Source organism: Myotis nattereri (assembly GCF_964212035.1).
Source record: "Myotis nattereri genome assembly, chromosome: 5".
NCBI classification, from domain to species: Eukaryota; Metazoa; Chordata; class Mammalia; order Chiroptera; family Vespertilionidae; genus Myotis; species Myotis nattereri.
The window spans coordinates 30858600-30877444 of record NC_138080.1 but is presented as its reverse complement, the minus strand read 5'-3'; the positions used below and the strand labels follow the sequence as shown (position 1 = coordinate 30877444).

General features: G+C 50.3%; 1 protein-coding gene across 1 annotated transcript in view; it reads right to left on the bottom strand.

Annotated features, from left to right (window-relative positions):
- GNG7 (G protein subunit gamma 7) overlaps positions 1–18845 on the bottom strand; it is a 127845-nt gene that overhangs the window by 54528 nt on the left and 54472 nt on the right. The window lies entirely within an intron of this gene.

Below are 18845 nucleotides of genomic sequence, written 5' to 3'. Positions count from 1 at the left end.
TTTAGCATGTACTCTCACCAGGCAGTCTGCTTAGCTTTTCCCTCAGTTCCCCAAAGTTTATGCTCATGACAACCCTGTACAATAGATGGTTAGGATTCCACTGTACAAATGCAATGCCTGTTCTTCCCGTGTACAAGTGAGGGAGCAGAAACAAGGGGACACCAAGAAACTGGCCCAAGACTCATAATTACAACCTGAGGGCAGACTGAGACTGGATGGCCTAGCTGTTGTCCATGTGTCAATGACTGTGAACACCGACCCGGCCCACACACTCAGTGGTGGTACATTCTGGGAAGCGGGTCTGCAATGGCAGTCCGCCTTTCTCATGCCTGTATTTTTAGATTTATTTATAAACTAAAGGCCCCGAATTCGTACACGGGTGGGGTCCTTCGGCCTGGCTGGCAATCGATACCTATGGGGGGAGGGTAGGCGGGGGGAGGGGCCACGGGAGATTAGCTGTGGGAGCGCACTGACCACCACGGGGCAGTTCCTGTGTTAAGCGACTGGTCAACCGGTCGTTCTGGTTGTTTGGTCATAATAGCCACTTAGGCTTTTATATATATAGATATATTCTCTCTCCTCAGGGTGGGGGAGGGTGAAAATCAATTTTCAAGGAGGCAGAAAAGATAAAAATCTTACTCTTTTTATGCACAAAGCCCAGTTGTATAGATAGAACATAAGCTGACACGTGGTATACCTGTGCTATTAACATTTTATGGGAGTCCCAGGAAGAGAATTTTTCTCACCAACTCCTGATTACCAGAATTTCATTTTTTCCTAATATCAAGCCACCTGCACAGATGAACAATTGAGGGTGTGGTGTTTTTTTTTAAGTATCAATATGAACTCATAACATTTCAAGATATGAAGTGTCTTCATCCATTGCTGGCATTATTCTTTTTGATGAGCAATTAAGAAGAGAAAGTCTTGCCCTAACCGGTTTGACTCAGTGGCTAGAGCATCGGCCTGCGGACTGTAGGGTCCCAGGTTTGATTCCGGTCAAGGGCATGTACCTTGGTTGCGGGCACATCCCCAGTAGGGAGTGTGCAGGAGGCAGCTGATCGATGTTTCTCTCTCATCGATGTTTCTAACTCTCTATCCCTCTCCCTTCCTCTCTGTAAAAAATCAATAAAATACATTAAAAAAAAAAAAAGAAGAAGAGAAAGGGTCCTGGGAGAGAAAGGTGACCATGAAAAAGAAAAAAACAAGGTTGAAACACCGATTTATATTCAGCCAGTATCACTTCTGGATTAATTTCTTTTTTAGTCAAAGGGAAAAACTGGAAACTGAAGGAAAGGTCACCTTGGTTTGGCTAGAAAGAAGTTGTTTCGAGAAGCATTGCCAAAGTGGGAAGTTGAGTTTGCAGCGCATGCTGAGCACTGGGGAGGGACAGGCTGGGAAACCAAACGCCACTGGGCCCTGCGCGTGTGCAGGCAGTGAGTAGCGAGTGTGCTTTAGGTGCAGTTCTGGTGCACAAACACCACGTGGTGTTTTGTTCAATGGCCAGCCCGCCAGCCCACTGTCCTGGGCTGACCTCAGGCAGCACTGTATTTTCCCTTGCCGACGTCGGGAACGTCTGTCTTCTGGAACATCCATGCGGAGATCTGAGGTTTCGATTTCACCAAAATAAATACTGCAGTGGCCCACCCCTTCCTGTGAGCAGGGGCTACCATGAACCCAAACAAACCAGGCAGGCTCTGAGAGCATGTCCAGGGTCCCCAGAGGAGAGAGAGCGCTGCCCGGCCTGCTTCCAGAATGCAGAACGCAGGTGCTGGGTCCACATCCCTGCGGCAACCCTGTGTGCAGATTCTACCTCCACAGTGGGACCCAGATTTGAGGAAGTCTGGGCATTTCTCTAAGGCTCAGTGATCACTGGAACTCATTGATCTGTAATAGCAAAGTCCAGAGGGCGCAGGGAAGACCTGTGAGAAGGCATCTGTTACAAAGAAAGGAGCCTTCAAACTCCAAGAGGCAAGGACTCGGGGGGGAGCTGGGGTGGGGGTGGGGACGGGGAGTGGAGGCATGACCACCAGAGCACACCTGCAGATCTCAGACCCCAGGGCAGAGGAACTTTCTAGAACACAGTCCTCCCCTCAGCACTGCTGACATCCAGGGCTGGGTCATTCTCTGTGTCACTGTCTAGGGCACTGTGAGGGGTTGAGCAGCACCCCTGCCCCCACTCACTTGATGCCAAGATACCTCTAGTCATGATAACCACAGATGTCCCTAAACATGGACCAGTGTCCCCTGGGGTCAGGATCACTCCAGGAGAGAGCTCTGGTCTAGAAGAACTCATGACACACGAGCAAGCAACTTTCCTGTGCCTATTCAATTCAAGGAGTGTGCATTGTGCATCTACTGAAAGGCTGACCTAGGACTCCTGCTCCCAAAGTGCACAGTCCTGGGCAGGTCAGTCCAACCCTTGGGCCCCTCGGACACCTGCAAGGCTGTGTGGTCAGTGCCCGCCGTGGTGCTTGCTGCTGGAGAGGCCCGGGCATGGGTGGATGAAAGGACAAATACACAGGCAGCGAAGAAAAGCAGACATGGGGATGCGGGAAGCCCACCTAGCACCCAGGTAAGTAATACTCTACATCCTTCTCCTCAGGCTCCGGAGAAGACACACAAATGGCCAATAATCATAAAAATGTGCTCAACCTCATTAGTTACCAGGGATATGCAAATCAGACCACAAGGAGATACCACTTCACACCCACTAGGACGGCTAGAGCAAAAACAAAAACCAGACAATAGCAGTGCTGGGGGAGATGGGGAGTAAATGGAACCCTCCTGCATGGCTGGTAGGGATGTGAAATGGGCAGCTGAATGGAAACTGTGTGACGGCTCCCTAAAAGCTTAAACATGGAATTTCCATGTGGCCCAGCTGTTCCACCCAAGAGAAATGTTCACAAAAACTTGTGAACAAATGTCCACAGCAGCATTGTTTACAATAGCCAAAGAGTGAGAACAATCCAAGTGTCCGCCAGTAGATGAGTGAATAAACACAATGTGTCCGTCCATCAACACACTGGAATATTACTCAACCACGAAAGGAAGAACACACTGACACTCGCTACAATGTGGATGGACCTTGAAAACATGATGTGCAGTGAGTCAGGCCAGACACAAAAGGCCATTCATGTCCAAAACAGGGCAAATACTCAGAAACATAAAGTTGATTCTTGGTTGCCAGGGGCTTGGGGAGGGTAGGAATGGAGAATGACTGCTAATAGATATGGGGTTTCTTTTTTATTGGGGGTTTCTTTTTTAATACATTTTTTATGGATTTCAGAGAAGAAGGAGGAGGGAGAGAGAGAGAGAAACATTAATAATGAGAATCACTGATCAGCTGCCTCCTGCACACCCCTTACTGGGGATTGAGCCTGCAACCCGGGCAGATGCCCTTGACTGGAATAGAACCCTGTCCCTAGGCTGACACTCTATCCACTGAGCAAAACTGGCTAGGGCAGGGGATTTCTTTTTTTTAAGAAGTTCTTATTGATTTTTAGAGAAAGAAAAAGGAAAAGGGAGAGATAGAAATATCAATGAGAAACATTGATTGGCTGCCTCCTGCACACCCACTACTGGGGATGGAGCCTGAAACCCAGGCCGGTGCTCTAACTGGGTATGGAAGCAGTGCCTCTTGGTGCACTGGTAGATGGCCAATCACTGAGCCAAACACATTGGGCAGGGGGGTTCTTTTCTAGTGGGAGACAACAGTGTTCTACAATTTAATTGTGGTGATGGTTGCACAACTATGAAGATATTAGAAATCACTGAGTTGTACACTTCAAATATATGTTGGGTAGTACCTAAAAATCTTCATATATCTGTTATATAAAAATATGTACATAATTATAATAAAAATTATGGGGAAGGGCATATGAGGAGGTTGCAAGGAGCATATGGGAACTCTGTACCTTCCACTCAATTTTAAAAAAAATATATATTTTATTGATTTTTCACAGACAGGAAGGGAGAGGGATAGAGAGTTAGAAACACCAATCAGCTGCCTCCTGCACACCCCCTACTGGCGATGTGCCTGCAACCAAGGTACATGCCCTTGACTGGAATTGAACCTGGGACCCTTCAGTCGGCAGGCCGACACTCTATCCACTGAGCCAAACCGGTTAGGGTCTTCCACTCAATATTTTTTAAAAAATATATTTTATTGATTTTTTACAGAGAAGAAGGGAGAGGGATAGAGAGTCAGAAACATCGATGAGAGAGATCGATCAGCTGCCTCCTGCACACCCCCCACTGGGGACGCGCTGGCAACCAAGGCACACGCCCCTGACTGGAATCGAACCTGGGACCCTTCAGTCCGCAGGCCGACGCTCTATCTACTGAGCCAAACCGGTTAGGGCCTTCCACTCAATTTTGATGTTAACCTAAAACTGCTAAAAAGTCTTAAAAAAATGACTAAGGACCCCAAACAACGTAAATTAAAAAGTTATCTATTTCTAAAATTTTAGCAGGACTATATTTTGAAATGAAAAATTTAGCCCAAAAAATTTTTTAGGGGAAGAATGGCATTGTTTTGCATTTTTGTGAAACCCCTTCATGTCTGGCTTAACAGGAAACAGATGGACGCTCCTATCAGCTTCTGCGTGCAATCTGCTGTGACACCACACTGACATAACCGCTGGGAAGCGAGACAGTGAGAGTGAACATCGCAAACAGCATGTCAGCATTATTCCGTGAACGGGGAAACTGCCACACGGATTCCTCTCCGTTTCACAGGCGGGAACACGAGCTCACAGAAGGCACGTGAGCTGCCCAAACCCACTGAGTGCAGCAGAGGTGGGTCCTCCCACCTGCTCCGGTCTGTCCAGGTGTTCCCGGGTACATCTGGGGCTCAAGCCATCTCCAAAGCCCTTGGACAAAATGAAGTCACCAGATGACCTCAATTCAATCTGAACAGCACTGGACCGCCCCGCTGGACCAGGCCCTGTATTGCCATAGCGATTGATGGCGTCCAGCTATGGCTCCGCTGATGTGCAGATACACAGGCGTACGTGCAGTGTCCATGCACGTACGTGTCTGTCGCCCTTGCTCTGCAGCCAGTGTCCCTGCCTCTTGGCGGCAGGAAAAGAGAGACGCCTGCAGGAAGGGAGTTGATGTCACCTCCCCCATGTAAGATTCTGTCGAGGAAAATAAAAGGCAATGGCATCCCAGATAGTCGTTAAGGCTCCTTCAAGGAGCATTCTGGAGGCACGGCCAGGAAGGAAGCCCGCTGGGCCCCCAGACGTGACGGAGGATGAACCTTCTGACCGAGGCTTAACCGTCTGCAGGCTCTGGCTTCCCTCGCCCCATCCTCGACACTCTTGCAAAGCTACTGCCTCACTTCTGGGCCAAGGCAAAAGCTGCCAGCAGAAAAGAACAGTCTGTGCGAGGGCTCCAAGTTACACCAGCTCCTCCACGTCAGCTGAGAATGAAGGCAGAGCCGCTGCAGTGGGTGTGCGGGGACACCTTGGGCGAGGCCCTGGAGCATCTGAGCATGAGCACGATGTAATCATAACAGCATGTGCTGCCTCCAAGTGTATTCTGAGAGCCTAAATTAATCCCAGGCGCCTGGGCTGCAGCAGAGAAGCCGATGTTGGCCCCAGGCAGCCGGCCACCCAGTTCTCTTAGATCAGAATTGCCTTTTATAGCCAGGTTGACAGTTAACAATCAGCAGGGGTCAAAGGGCAAGAGAAGTAAGTATGAGAAGTGTAGGGCCAGGGAAGAGAGACCTGCTAAAGGCTGAAACCCAGAGCCTAGAGCAGGGGTGGGCAAACTTTTTGACTCAAGGGCCACAATGGGTTCTTAAACTGGACTGGAGGGCCGGAACAAAAGCATGGATGGAGTGTTTGTGTGAACTAATATAAATTCAAAGTAAACATAAAAGGGTACGGTCTTTTTTTTTTTTTTTTTTTTTTTTTTTAGTTTTATTCATTTCAAACGGGCCAGATCCGGCCTGCGGGCCATAGTTTGCCCACGGCTGGCCTAGACCAAGGGCCCTCAAACTACGGCCCGTGGGCCACATGCAAATACAAATATTGTATTTGTTCCTGTTTTGTTTTTTTACTTCAAAATAAGATATGTGCAGTGTGCATAGGAATTTGTTCATAGTTCTTTTTTAAAACTATAGTCCGGCCCTCCAATGGTCTGAGGGACAGTGAACTGGCCCCCTGTTTAAAAAGTTTGAGGACCCCTGGCCTAGACTCTGCGACAGGTGCTAAGTACAAAAAAGGCAGAGGCGTCACCGTCCAGGGGCTTGCAAGGATAAGATGGCAGGGCCTGGGTGGGCATCGGCTCCGTGCCCCTTATTGTACTGTGAGGGAGGGTACCTTGCCCACCTTCTCTTATTTTCAGAGAGAGAGGGGATGTGCTTCACGCTATGCCCTGCACCGCCTGGCAGAGCTGAGGTCCAAAGGCAGATCTGCCGTGTTCCTTCCATCCTGCTGGCTGGAGAGGAGACAGTGGTGGCTCTCTGGGCTGCATATGCCAGAAGGAGATGCCTGAGGAATCCAACAATCCTGGGCTCGGAAATGCAAGCTCAGAGCCTGGAGTGGAGATCGCCCGAAAGTATGCAAGGCTCACACTTGTGGGGTGGCGGCTAAATTTAGGAAACCCAACTATCTGGAGAATGCGAGTGGCAAGCTGGCTGGAGCAGCCTCTGCCTTTGGGAGGAGGACATACGTTATATACGTTTGTTTTTATTCGTTGTGCACAGGTTTTTTTTAAAGTTTTTTGTAGAGCTGGGAGGAATGTCAGTGTTTGTCTCATCTCGATGCGTTTCACAGATGGGGGAACTGAACTGGCAAGGCAGCGGTGTTTCTTTTTTGAGAAAATGAAAGTTTTCGCTCTTGCCTCTGATGGTTGTGTGAAGGCCTTTCCCACGCTCTCCACTTCTCATTTCATCTTGAGGGTCTGGGCCTCCCACTCCCCACGGTCAGGGATGAGGTGTGGCCTGTTGAAACGATTTCCCCAGAAATGAAGGATAACAGCAGGAAGAGTAAAGTCAAGCTATGGCTTACCACTCCACAGGGTGGCCCAAGAAAGCCCCTGAACTCTGAGGGTGAATTAGGCATCGTTAGTTGCTGGCATGCAAGCTCTCTGTGCAGTCTGTCTTTGTTGCCTGGAGCTGCTATGACAAATCACAATGATCTGGTGGCTTAAAACAGCAGAAATTTATTCTCTGCAGCTCTAGAGGCCAGAAGTCTGAAATCAGTGTCACTGGGCTGAGACCAAAGTATCACAGGGCTGTGCTCCCTCTGGAAGTCCCCGGGGAAGGTCCTTCCTGCCTCTCCCAGTTTCTGGGGGCTCCAGGTGTCCCTGAGTTTATGACTGCATCACCCCAATCCCTCCTCGGTGGTCACATGGCCTAATTCTCGGTGTATGTCCAATTTCCCTCTGCCTTCCTCTTCCAAGGACACTTATAACTGCATTTAGGGCCCATCAAGATCAACTCTCCATCGAAAAGTCCTTACTTTGATCACACCAGCAAAACCTTGGCCCCAGCAGGCACCCTATTCACAGGTTCAGGGATTCAGGACCTGATACCTTTGGGGCCCATTCTCCAGCCAACCACAACATGTCTTTTCAGGAAAAATGCATGTGCTTACAGGACAGGCCCCCATGTGGGCCAGCAGTTGGGAGGTCTCCATGGGAGCAATATGCTTCTAGAAGCTGGGAAGAGAGAAGGAAGCTGCAGCAGTGAGCAATGGTGGTACTGTCTTTCTGGAGGACATCCCAAAACGAAGTCTAGAAGACTATGCTTGGGCTGCTGAGAAAGTTCCAGAACTAGGTAGTATGGTGATGTTGCACAATGCTGAAAATGTGCTAAATGCTAATGAGATGCCCACTTTAAAAAGATTAAAATAGTAGACTTTTTTTTTTTTTTTTTTGATGAAGAAGGAAAATAAAATGGCCTGGAGTCAGCCTCCATCAGGAGCTCAGCCTGGCACTGGGGATCCCATCCCAGCGGCACCCCCGTCCTCTCCCACTGAAGCAGCAGTGCTGGGCCTACTGCACGACTGCACGGAGGTATCAGGACTGAGCCTGGGATCCAGCCACCAAAAAACAAGTGACAGGCTCTCCAGGCAGCACCCACGGTGACAGCAAAACTTGCAGCCACAATGCCACCGAGAGCAGCAAAACCGGTTTGTCCCAGCCAGCAGCACACATGCAGGACTCATGGGGGCTCAGAAAGCTCCTGGGGGTCTGAGTGCAGCTCCTCGAGGGAGTGCCTCCCATCAGGTGGCATTTGAGAAGAAAGGTTACACTGAGCCTAACATGACACAGAGCAAACCACAGTTTCAACCTCGAAAAGTCAGGACACTGCAGGTGGAGAGTAGGTGGGGAGGAGGAGGGGGAGACTGAGGAGGAGAAAAACTGAAACCGCAAGAGTGAGATCTGATTCAGCAAAGGTTCTGCCCACACACGACCTACCCTGTGAAAAATAGAAACACTAGGCCACGCACGGGCAGGCCTGCAAACCAAAATGACACACGGGCCGAGGAGGCCTCTGAGCACGCACACACCCGGGAGGGTGCAGATATCCCATTAGAGGCAGATGGACCAGCCTGAACTGTGGGAGCTGAGGGTACAGCACACAACAACCTGTAAGTGACGCAGGTTTGTGTCTGGAGCCGGGCAGCTGGCTCACGTGTCCCCAGATGCAGGCACACCTGTGCCCTCTTGAATGCATCCCGGGGTCAGAAGGTAGGAACCCTGGCAGAGCTCCCCCTGCTTTGGTCGGACGTCTGGGCTAAGGTGCGCAGGGCCTCCTCAGCAACTCCTGCTCCTGCAAAGAGCTTGGAGGGAGAGCACCAAAGTACCCCCTGGGGTGGGCTGAATGCAGGACACGGAGGCCCAGCCAGTACCAAGGCCTCCGGCAGATGCCTGCAGGCCTGTGGACACAACCCAGATCTCTGTGCCTGCTCCTAAGCCACACTTCCTTCTGCTTCCTCTGTTGTTTTTAAAACTGCAGTAAGATTTGCATAAAATAAAATGAACCATTTTAAAGTGAACATTTCAGTGGCATTGAGTGCATTCACAATGTTGTATACCCATCACCTCTATCTACTTCCAAAACATTCCCATACCCGCCTGACAACCACGAACTCACTCTCTCTTTCTGTGGGTTGCCTCTTCTGGACATTCCACATAAAAAGAATCACAAACTGTGTGGCCTTTTGTGTCTGGTTTCTCTCACTGAGCATGTGTGCAAGGTTCATCCACACCGCAGTGAGTGTCAGTGCTGCACTCCTTTTTGTGGCTGAGTACTAGTCCAGTGTGTGGATGGACCACACTGTTTATCTGCTCGTGTGCTTTAGTACATTTGGTTGTTCTCACTTTGGGGCTGTTGTGAATTGTGCTGCTATGAACACATGTGCACGTATGTGTGTTGTGTGTTTGAGTATTTCTTCAATTTTTGTGGGAACATACTTAGGGGTGGAATCGCTGGATTACATGACTCACTTTTCACCTTTGCACCCCTGAAATGGCCCAGATCAGGCCTCCCACTCGGCACCTCTGCAGTGGGCTTTTCTGAAGCATAACTGCTCACAAGTGACAGGTGCATGCCTCTCTGACAGGTATCTCTATACCCTGCATGGCGGGTAGTGGGCAATAGTGGGTCTTGCAGGACAGGGAGTGATGTCAGGGGAGCCAGGCTCTCAACTTGGTAACAGAACAGGAGGGGACACCAAAAAACCTAGATGTCAAGATAAATAATATTTTAACAAACTATTGCCAAAACAAAGGACAAAATCCACCATGAACCAAATACCGGCATTTAAAACCAAGACAGGATTGGTAACCGCTGTATGGGAGATCCATAATAGAGTCTGACCGAAGAGCAAGAAGCGACAGAACTGATCCTATCTTTAAAAAAAAAATATATATATATATATACTCTAGAGGCCTGATGTACGGAATTCGTGCAAGGGGCTTGGCCCTCACAGCCACAGTGGCTTGCCTCGATCCGGTCTATTTAGCATATTATGCTTTTATTATTATAGACTAGAGGCTCAGGGCAGAAAATCTCTGTGGGGGGGCGGGGCGGGGGCGGGGTAGAGAGTCCCTGTGGGAGTGCACTGACCACCAGGGGGCAGCTCCTGCGTTGAGCATCTGCCCCCTGGTGGTCAGGGCACATCGTAGCAACTGGTTGTTCTGGCGTTTTGCCGTAATGGTTGCTTAGGCTTTTATTATATAGATATTTTTTATTGATTTCAGAGAGGAAGGGAGAGGGAGAGAGAGATAGAAACATCAGTGATGAGAGAGAATCATTGATTGGCTGCCTCCTGCATGCCCCCAGCTAGGGTTCGAGCCCGCAACCAGGGCATGTGCTCTAACTGGGAATCAAACCATGACCTCCTGGTTCATAGGTCAGTGCTCAACCACTGAGCAATGCCAGCCAGGCAAAACTGATCCTATCCTGATTTAAAATTTTGAAATTTGGTTCTTTGTGGGTTTTTACATTGGTTTTGAATTTTCAATGGAAGTAATAAATATTATATTAAAATGTTATACTTTGACACTCAAATTAGAATAAATTATATTAAATACATAAAATAGATTCAAATTAATTAATTTCTATTTTTTATTAAAACATTACTTATCTTGACCACTGAGGTATTTGGTGCCCCCTTAGATTTTGGGCCTGTATCTCTCTTGCCAGCCCCTGGCTCTAGCACTGGGATTTGGGTTCCCAATATCTCTGAAGTGGAATCCCAGCGCCGCCGGCTACTGGCTGGGGGTCCTCAGGCTTTCTGAGCCATGTTTTGGTATTTCTAGAATCCCAGGTGTGCAGAGTAGCTGGTGGGTTGTGGTGACGCTTGCCCAGCTGGTCCTAGTGCCCAGCACCCAGAAGGGTCCCACCTGTTAACATCAGCTGGGCTGCCAGGACCTGGAAGGGGATGGTATAACCCGGAATGGCTAGAGGGAATGGGTTGCAAACTAGGGTTCTGTTTTTGTTTTCTATTGGTCCAGGGAGTGAACAGTGGCTAGCGTCCCAGGCCCAGTTTTATTGTGAACTAAATAGGAGTGATGACAAAGCCCTCATCGCTGGAGTTGCCGGGAGGATGAACATGCTGGGTGCACGTTAGCTTCTCAATAGAGCCAGACCCTCTCTGTCTGAGCCTCCCAGGGCTCTTAAGGTGAACTTCCTGAAAATGTGGGTTGGGGTTAGGGCAGGTGGTCCCCAAAATACTTACAGCTGGATGTGCCCTGCTTGTGAGAGGGAGAAGAAGTCATTCCCAGAAGAAATGGGCTTAGGAAATAAGTTCTAGAGCAGTGGTTCTCCACCTTCCTAATGCCGCGACCCTTTCACACAGCTCCTCATGGTGTGGTGACCCCCAACCATAAAGTTATTTTCGTGGCTACTTCATAAGTGTAATTTTGCTATTGTTATGAATTGTCATGTAAATATCTGATATGCAGGATGTATTTTCATTGTTACAAATTGAACATAATTAAAGCATAGTGATTAATTACAAAAACAATATGTAATTATATATGTGTTTTCCGATGGTCTTAGGCGACCCATGTGAAAGGGTCATTCGACCCCCAAAGGGGTCGCAACCCACAGGTTGAGAACCGCTGCTCTAGATACTTCTGACAAGAGTCCTGGTGTGGGGGAGGGGAAGACAAGGAGGCCCTTGGCCTCTCCCCAGGTCAGCAGAGCCTCCCTCTGGGAATGCTTTGCCACGCTGTCACACTACGAGGCCTTGAGGAAGCACGTCAGCACTTTCTTAGAAAATTATTTGTTCTGCACATGGCATCAGCCTGCCTGGCCCTGAGCCATGCTCAGCCAGTGCAGCCAGGCCAGGTCTGCGTCCATCCTGGCACCCAGCTCCCCTTCCTCTGCAGGCCAAGGGGGATTCTGGCTCTCAGAAAGCAAGGCAGGAGGTGCCACCTGGCACTGGGTCCCACCCAGGACCCTGCAGGACAGGAGTCCAATGTCTGGGGCGAGGGGTTGAATTGTGTCCCTGCCCCAAATTCTTAGGTTGAAGTCCTAACCTCCAGGACCTCAGGATGTGACCTTACTTAGAAATGGGGTCTTTTCCGGTGTAATTAGTTAAGATGAGGTCACACTTTGGAGTAGGGGGCCCCTAACCCAATATGACTGGTGTCCTTGTAAAACGGGGAAATCTGTACACAGACATGCACACAGGGAAAGAGATGGCTATGTACGTAACAGCAGAGGCAGAGGTGATGCGTCTACAAGGCGAGGACACCAAGGACTGCCAGCCACCACCATAAGCCGGGAGAGACGTGGACAGATTCGCCGCCCAGGAAGAAGCCGCCCTTCAGACACCCTGGCCTCAGACTTCTGGCTTCCAGAGCTGAGAGAGAATGAACTAATGGAGTTTCACCCCCCAGTGTATGGTACCCTGTCACGGCCACCCTGGCAAACCATACACTGGGTTAATACACTGGAATGGCCTTCAGAGCCCAGGGTCATAGACTGCCCGCCCTGGAATGTTTCAGAGGGACATTGGCAGTGCCCCAGTGCCCACCCCAAAGCCTCAGAGGCGCCTATGGTTGGATCAAGACATGACACTTCAGGAAAAGCGCCTCGAAAGGGCCTCACCCACAAGAGGTGGGCTTGGGTGGCCTAGGAAATAAGACAAAGACCAGCTTTAACGTTTGCAAGATGCTGCACCGTTTCAGAAGGGCTGGCACAAGGCAGGAGGGCAGGGGCCTGCTTCTCCCAGCCCAGGTCTGGTTTCAGTGTGGCCAAGGGTACAGATACCTGTCTTCTGAGCATTCAACCTGAGACTCTCAGTTTCCAAAAGGCAGCAAAGGGAAGGAATTCAAGGCCAGACACAGAGCAGGCAGCCGGGGCTGGTTGAGGGCCAGCTAAGAGAAAGGTCACTGACTGGCTCAGCTGGTCACGCCGGCCTGGCCAGAGACCTTCCTGGCCAGGGTGGTATTTCACACGTGTCTGCACAGGCTGCCGGATGGGTTCCCTTTCCCTGCCCGCTTCTGAGAAGCAGTCCTCCCCCCACGATGCTGTGTCCCGGCTGCCCACACCCAGACCATTAGAAGCCACTTGGTTGAGTGATCGGCCCGGCGAGACAGCCTCGAACACACACAGTGGGAAATGATGACCGAGAATGAGGATCACGAATGTCTCTGCACAGACTGACTTCAGGGGAGAGGAATTCCGCCGGCGGGTGTCTAGACTGCGGTGTTTCTGGGACGCTGGAACTGGGAGCCAGGAACATCACCCACCGGGAGGGCTGTGCTGCCACCTGGTGGCTGTGTCTGAAAGGGCCGCAGGGCCGGTCCCATCAGCATGTCAGGTGGACCCCAGCGGTAGGGGTGTTGCAGAGAACACCATGAAGGGAGTCTTGGCCCTCCTGGTGGGAAAGGAAACAAAACCTGCATTTGTTTAGGGTGAGGACGTCTGTGGTTGCTTCTAGCACCGAGTGGGTGGGAGCCAGAGACGCTGCTCAGCACCCCAGTGTCCAGGACAGCCCCCCACAGAGAGTGACCCAGCTCCACTTCAGCAGTGCTGAGTGGAAGGCCCTCATCTGTAAAATAAGCTCTGGCCCTGAGGGTAGTGAACTCTGGTTCCTGAACTAAAATACTCTCATCAAACACTAGCTCTCAAGGCCACCAAGAAGCTTGCTGAAAGCTGCCATCACAGTGACATCTAAAGGAGTCACACACGCCACACAAAAAGCCGCCCCAAGAGGTGAGCCCCCTGGGCCCAACCCTACGCAGGAGGCGGGCCCACTCATGATGGAACCATGTGTCCCACGGCCGGAGAGGCCAGTACAGCCCAGAGTGCACGTTTGGGAGATGAGTCAGCTTGGGAAATCGAGGGAGAGTGGGAGACAGTCCTACACGGCAACCCGAGCAAGGTCACCTGATGAACAATCCCGAGTTTCCCAGGGGCGTTGAGCATTACAACCCAATATGCATGCGGAAGTCAGGGTCCCCCTCGGCACGGCTGACATCAGGGCCAGTCATTCTATGTGGGGCTGTCCTGAGCACTGAGGGGCGCTAAGTGGCATCTCTGGACCCCACCCACTCGATACTAGGGGGCACCCCCAGTCGCGACACCCACAGATGTCTCCAAACAATGTCCGGTGTCCCCTGGGGGATCTCCTCTTCAGGCCTCCTGCCTTGCTCCAATCATAGCAATGACGCGAGGAGCAGCTGCGCAGACCTTTGTCCAGCACCCTGTGTTTGCAGTGGGCAGGAGAGGATGAGGAGCCCAGTGAGGACTGTGAGGTCCTCGTTTCCTGGGCGGGTGTGTGTTGCAGTTCTCGGCAGAGAGGCTAAGATCCCTGGTTGCCCAATCCCTGGAAAGCACAAGCCCTTCTGCTTCACAGCCAAGAAATCTAGCACCGGAGCACTGGGCTATTTCCTGGCAGTGCAGCTGCCTGGCTATGCCCGACCCCAGGCTATTCCTGGCAGGTGTTGGGGGAGGAACCCAACTGCACCCAGAGGATGGGCCTCGCAGCCTCTGCTCCCTGCACCCCCCTCTCATACAGCCTGGACCACAGAAGGCTCTCACCAGGGGTGACTCTGCCTCCTGGACACTGACAATGTCTAGGAACGTCTGCAGTTGTCGCAATTGGGGAGCTCCTGGCATCGAGTGGGTGGTGGCAAGGGATGCTGCTCAACCCCCCCACAGAGCCTAAGTTAGCCCCCCACAGAGAAGGACTGGGCCCGATGTCATCAGTACTGATGGGTCAGACCCTGTGCTTACTAGGAGGGGGGGGGGGGAGGGGGAAGGAGTCTGACTGCTGTTCACAGTAGTCACCAGAACAAACCCCTGCCGGTCAGACGGTGTAAACCAGGGTGACCAGAGCATCCGTGAGTCACCTCCCCTGTCAGGTCCTGTTTTCCAACTGCGGGTCAGGGACACGCTGACTGCGAAGGGAAAACAAGCCAAAGACCAAGGCAGGCAGGGGACAGGCGAGGGAGTGGCCGGGCAGGCTGGGCGGCCCCAGGTTTCTGTTAGGCCCCAGAGGCCTGTGCTCCCCACTGGTCTGCAACAACAGCCCTCCCGGGACATGCTGCAGGCAGAGCGCTATTTCCCAACCTCTTTCTGGTCAGCCCAGTTTAACACACACGCCGGTGAAGTAAACATGGACGGGCGCCAAGGACAGCCACTTGGCCTTGCAGGAGCAGGAGGACCCGCAAGGGCACTCACGGGTGGACGCAGCCTGGCCTGGGTGAGACAGCCCTGTGGGAGGAGGGAGGGAGAGAAGGGAGGTCCTGGGCCTAATGCCCACGCCCTGCCAGAGCCCTCCCCTCTCTGGCCTCAACAGCAGAGCTGACCTGGCTGCCCTGTCCCCAGAGGGCTTCCTGTGTAGGTGCCCAGGGCCCCGCAGTCAGAGGGCCACCCTTGGTTAATACACTGCTCTCACAGCCCACAGTCGGGGTGGAGCAAGGAGCCCATGTTCTCACTTGCACCAGGGCCTGGAGACTCCGCAGTTGGTCCCTCAGCTACAGAGGAGGCTCCTGGCTCCAAGCCCTATGAGGACACAACTGCTCAGGGGAGCACAGGATGGACTGACGGGAAGGCTAGGGCCAGGGGCATTTGAATTTCCAAGGAGAGAGCAATGTGGAGCCATACTTGCTTTAACCCCAAGTGCCCAGTGTGAGCAGGAATTGGACTCAAAGTTTTTTCCAAATAATGAACACGGGGTCTCCCCCTCAGCACAGCTAATACTGGTGACACATCCTTCTCTGTGGGGGCCATCCTGGGCACTGTGGGGTATTGAGCAGCATTCCTGACCCCACCCACTCAATGCCAGGAGCACCCCCCGATCCCCGTCATGACGCTCCCAGACATCGCCCGCGTCTCCTGGCGGCAGAACCACCCCTGATTTAGTGGTTTCCAGGAGCTGGGGAGTGGGAGTGCCTGCTAATGGGGACAGGGTATCTTTTCGGGGTGATGGAATGTTCTGGAATTCAAGCAATGCTTGCACAACTATGTAAATGTACTAAAGCCACTGACATTTAGACTTTTAAGGATGAATTATATGGTGTGAATTATATCTCAATAGAGCTGTTATTTTTAAAAATGTTTTTAACTTGAAGAATTAAGAAAAAAGAGTCAATTCTGAGACAGCCTCACACCTATGGTGCACGAAGCCTGTTTTTCCATGTTCAGCTGCTAGTGTCTGACCTCATATAGGCACTATATTTCTCTTCTTGGCGGGAAGCATCAGACCCCTTCCTCTTTGTGCCCTTAGTCTTTATTCACTTCACTGAGACTCTTCGCTGTGAAAGAGGCTCTGAACCCTCCTCACGTAACCTACTTTATCAGCGGAAAAATAAACCATATTGCCCAGCTAGTGTGGCTCAGTGGTTGAGTGTCGACCTGTGAACTAGGAGGGCACATGCCCGGGTTGCAGGCTAGATCCCCAGTAGGGGACATGCAGGAGGCAACTGATCAATGATTCCCTCTCATCATTGATGTTTCTATCTCTTCCTCTCCCTTCCTCTCTGAAATTAATTATATATATATTATAAGAAGACCATATGCCTGATAAACAATCCAATAAAAAAACGGGCAAAGGGCTTAAACAGACACTTTTTGAAAGTGGACATACAGATGGCCAAGAGGGATATGAAAAAATGCTCAAAGTCACTAATCATCTGAGACATGCAAATCAAAATGACAATGAGATACCATCACACACCTGTCAGAATGGCTATCATCAACAAATCAACAAATGACAAGTGCTGGCGAGGATGCAGAGAAAAAGGAACCCTCGTGCACTGCTGGTGGGAATGCAGACTGGTGCAGCCACTGTGGAGAACAGTATGGAGTGTCCTCAAAAAATTAAAAATGGAACTCACATTTGACCCAGTGATCCTACTTCTAGGAATATATCCCAAGAAATCAGAAACACCAACCAGAAAGTATGCACCCCTGTGTTCATAGCAGCACAATTCACCATAGCTAAGATCTGGAAACAGCCTAAGTGCCCATCTGTAGATGAATGGATTAAAAAACTGTGGTACATCTACACAATGGAATACTACGCTGCTGTAAAAAAGAAAGAACTCTTACCATTTGCAACAGCATGGATGGAACTGGAGAGCATTATGTTAAGTGAAATAAGCCAGTCAGAGAAAGATAAGTATCACATGATCTCACTCATCTGTGGAATATAATGAACAGCATAAACCGATGAACAAAAGCAGATCCAGAGACATAGAAGCATTGAACAGACCGTCCAACCTCAGAGGGAAGGCAGGGGAGGGTAAGGGGAGGAGTGTAAGAGATCAACCAAAAGACTTGTATGCATGCATATTAGCATAACCAATGGACACAGACAACAGGGGGCTAGAGCCTGTTCTGGGAGGTGGGAGTGGGCTGGGAGAGGTCAATGGGGGGGGGGGGGGCGGAGAAAGGAGACATGTAATACTTTCAACAATAAAGAATTTTAAAAAATAAAGACCATATGCCTTTGCTGGCCCACTGCCTCTGCCCTCTACCCTAAGTTACCAGCAAGAGTGAGAACTAGCCCTGGCCAGTGTGCTCAGTGGTTACAACGTTGGCCTGTGCACTGAAGGATAGCAGGTTCCATTCCTGGTCAAGGGCACGTATATGGGTTGCAGGTTCGATCCCCAGCCCTGGTTGGGGTGTATGTAGAAAGGCAACCAATCTATGTGTCTCTCACACATAGATCTCCCCCCTCCCCCGCCAACCTCCTGCCCTCCTTTCCACTCTCTCTAAAAATCAATGAAAAAAATATCCTCAGGTGAGGATTAACAACAACAAGAGTGGGAATTAGACCTCCATCCAGGCTAGTGTGGGTTAATATAAAACCGTTCTGGAAATGTCCAATTCAGCACTTGTGCATCCCCCCCCCTCCCCCTGCAAACTCACTTTCTCCCTGGGCTATCAGCTGTCTGAAGTCATAAAATCGGGAAAATAAGGAGGAGAATTGTGCACTGATGTAGGAACACTATCTAATAAAAAGCTTGCTTTTTAATGGAGTTCCTTACATTCAAACAAACAGGTTTTAGGCTTTAAAAAAAAGAAAAGAAAAAGAGCCGACATGCTGTGTTTGGCTGCAGGACGCCGACGGTTTCAGCTCTCTGCACACGGGGTCTCCTGCTCACTGCTCCCCCTTGCAGTCCCCACCTCAGACACAGTCATGGGCCTCACCCCACCCTCACCACCACCCAGAGCGGGCCCAGCCGCCAAGGAACCCGTCACCTCCCAGCGATTACCACGACATAAAAGGAGGGAACACTGGCCCATCATTTTCTATCTTTGTTGTGTCTTTATCTGGTTTTGGAATTAGGATAATGTTGGCCTCATAAAAAGAGTCTGGAAGTCTTGCCTCCTCTTGAATTTTCTGGAATAGCGTGAGGAACATAGGTGTTAGCTCTCTGAATGTTTGGTAAAACCCGCCTGTGAGGCCATGGGGTCCAGGACTTCTGTTTGCTGGAAGATTTTTGATTACTGCTTTGATTTCATAAGTTGTTATTGGTTGTTCAGGTGTTTGGCTTCTTCCTGATTAAGCTCTGGGAGATTGTATGTCTCTAGGAAGTTGTCCCTTTTGCCCAGGTTGTCTATTTTGTTGGCATATATTTGTTTGTAATATTTTCTTACGATCCTTTGCATTTCTGTGATGCCAGTTGTTGCCTCTCCTCTTTCATTTGATCATATTTACCTGGGTCCACTCTCTTTGTTTCTTGAGGATCACAACCTTGGTTATCCTTTCAAAGAACAGCTTCTGGCTTCATTGATCTTTTGTATTTTTTATTTATTTATTTATTTATTTATTTTAGTTTCTAAGTCATTTATTTCTGCTCTGATCTTTATTATTTCCTTCCTTCTATATATGCTGGCCTTTTCCTGCTGTTCTCTT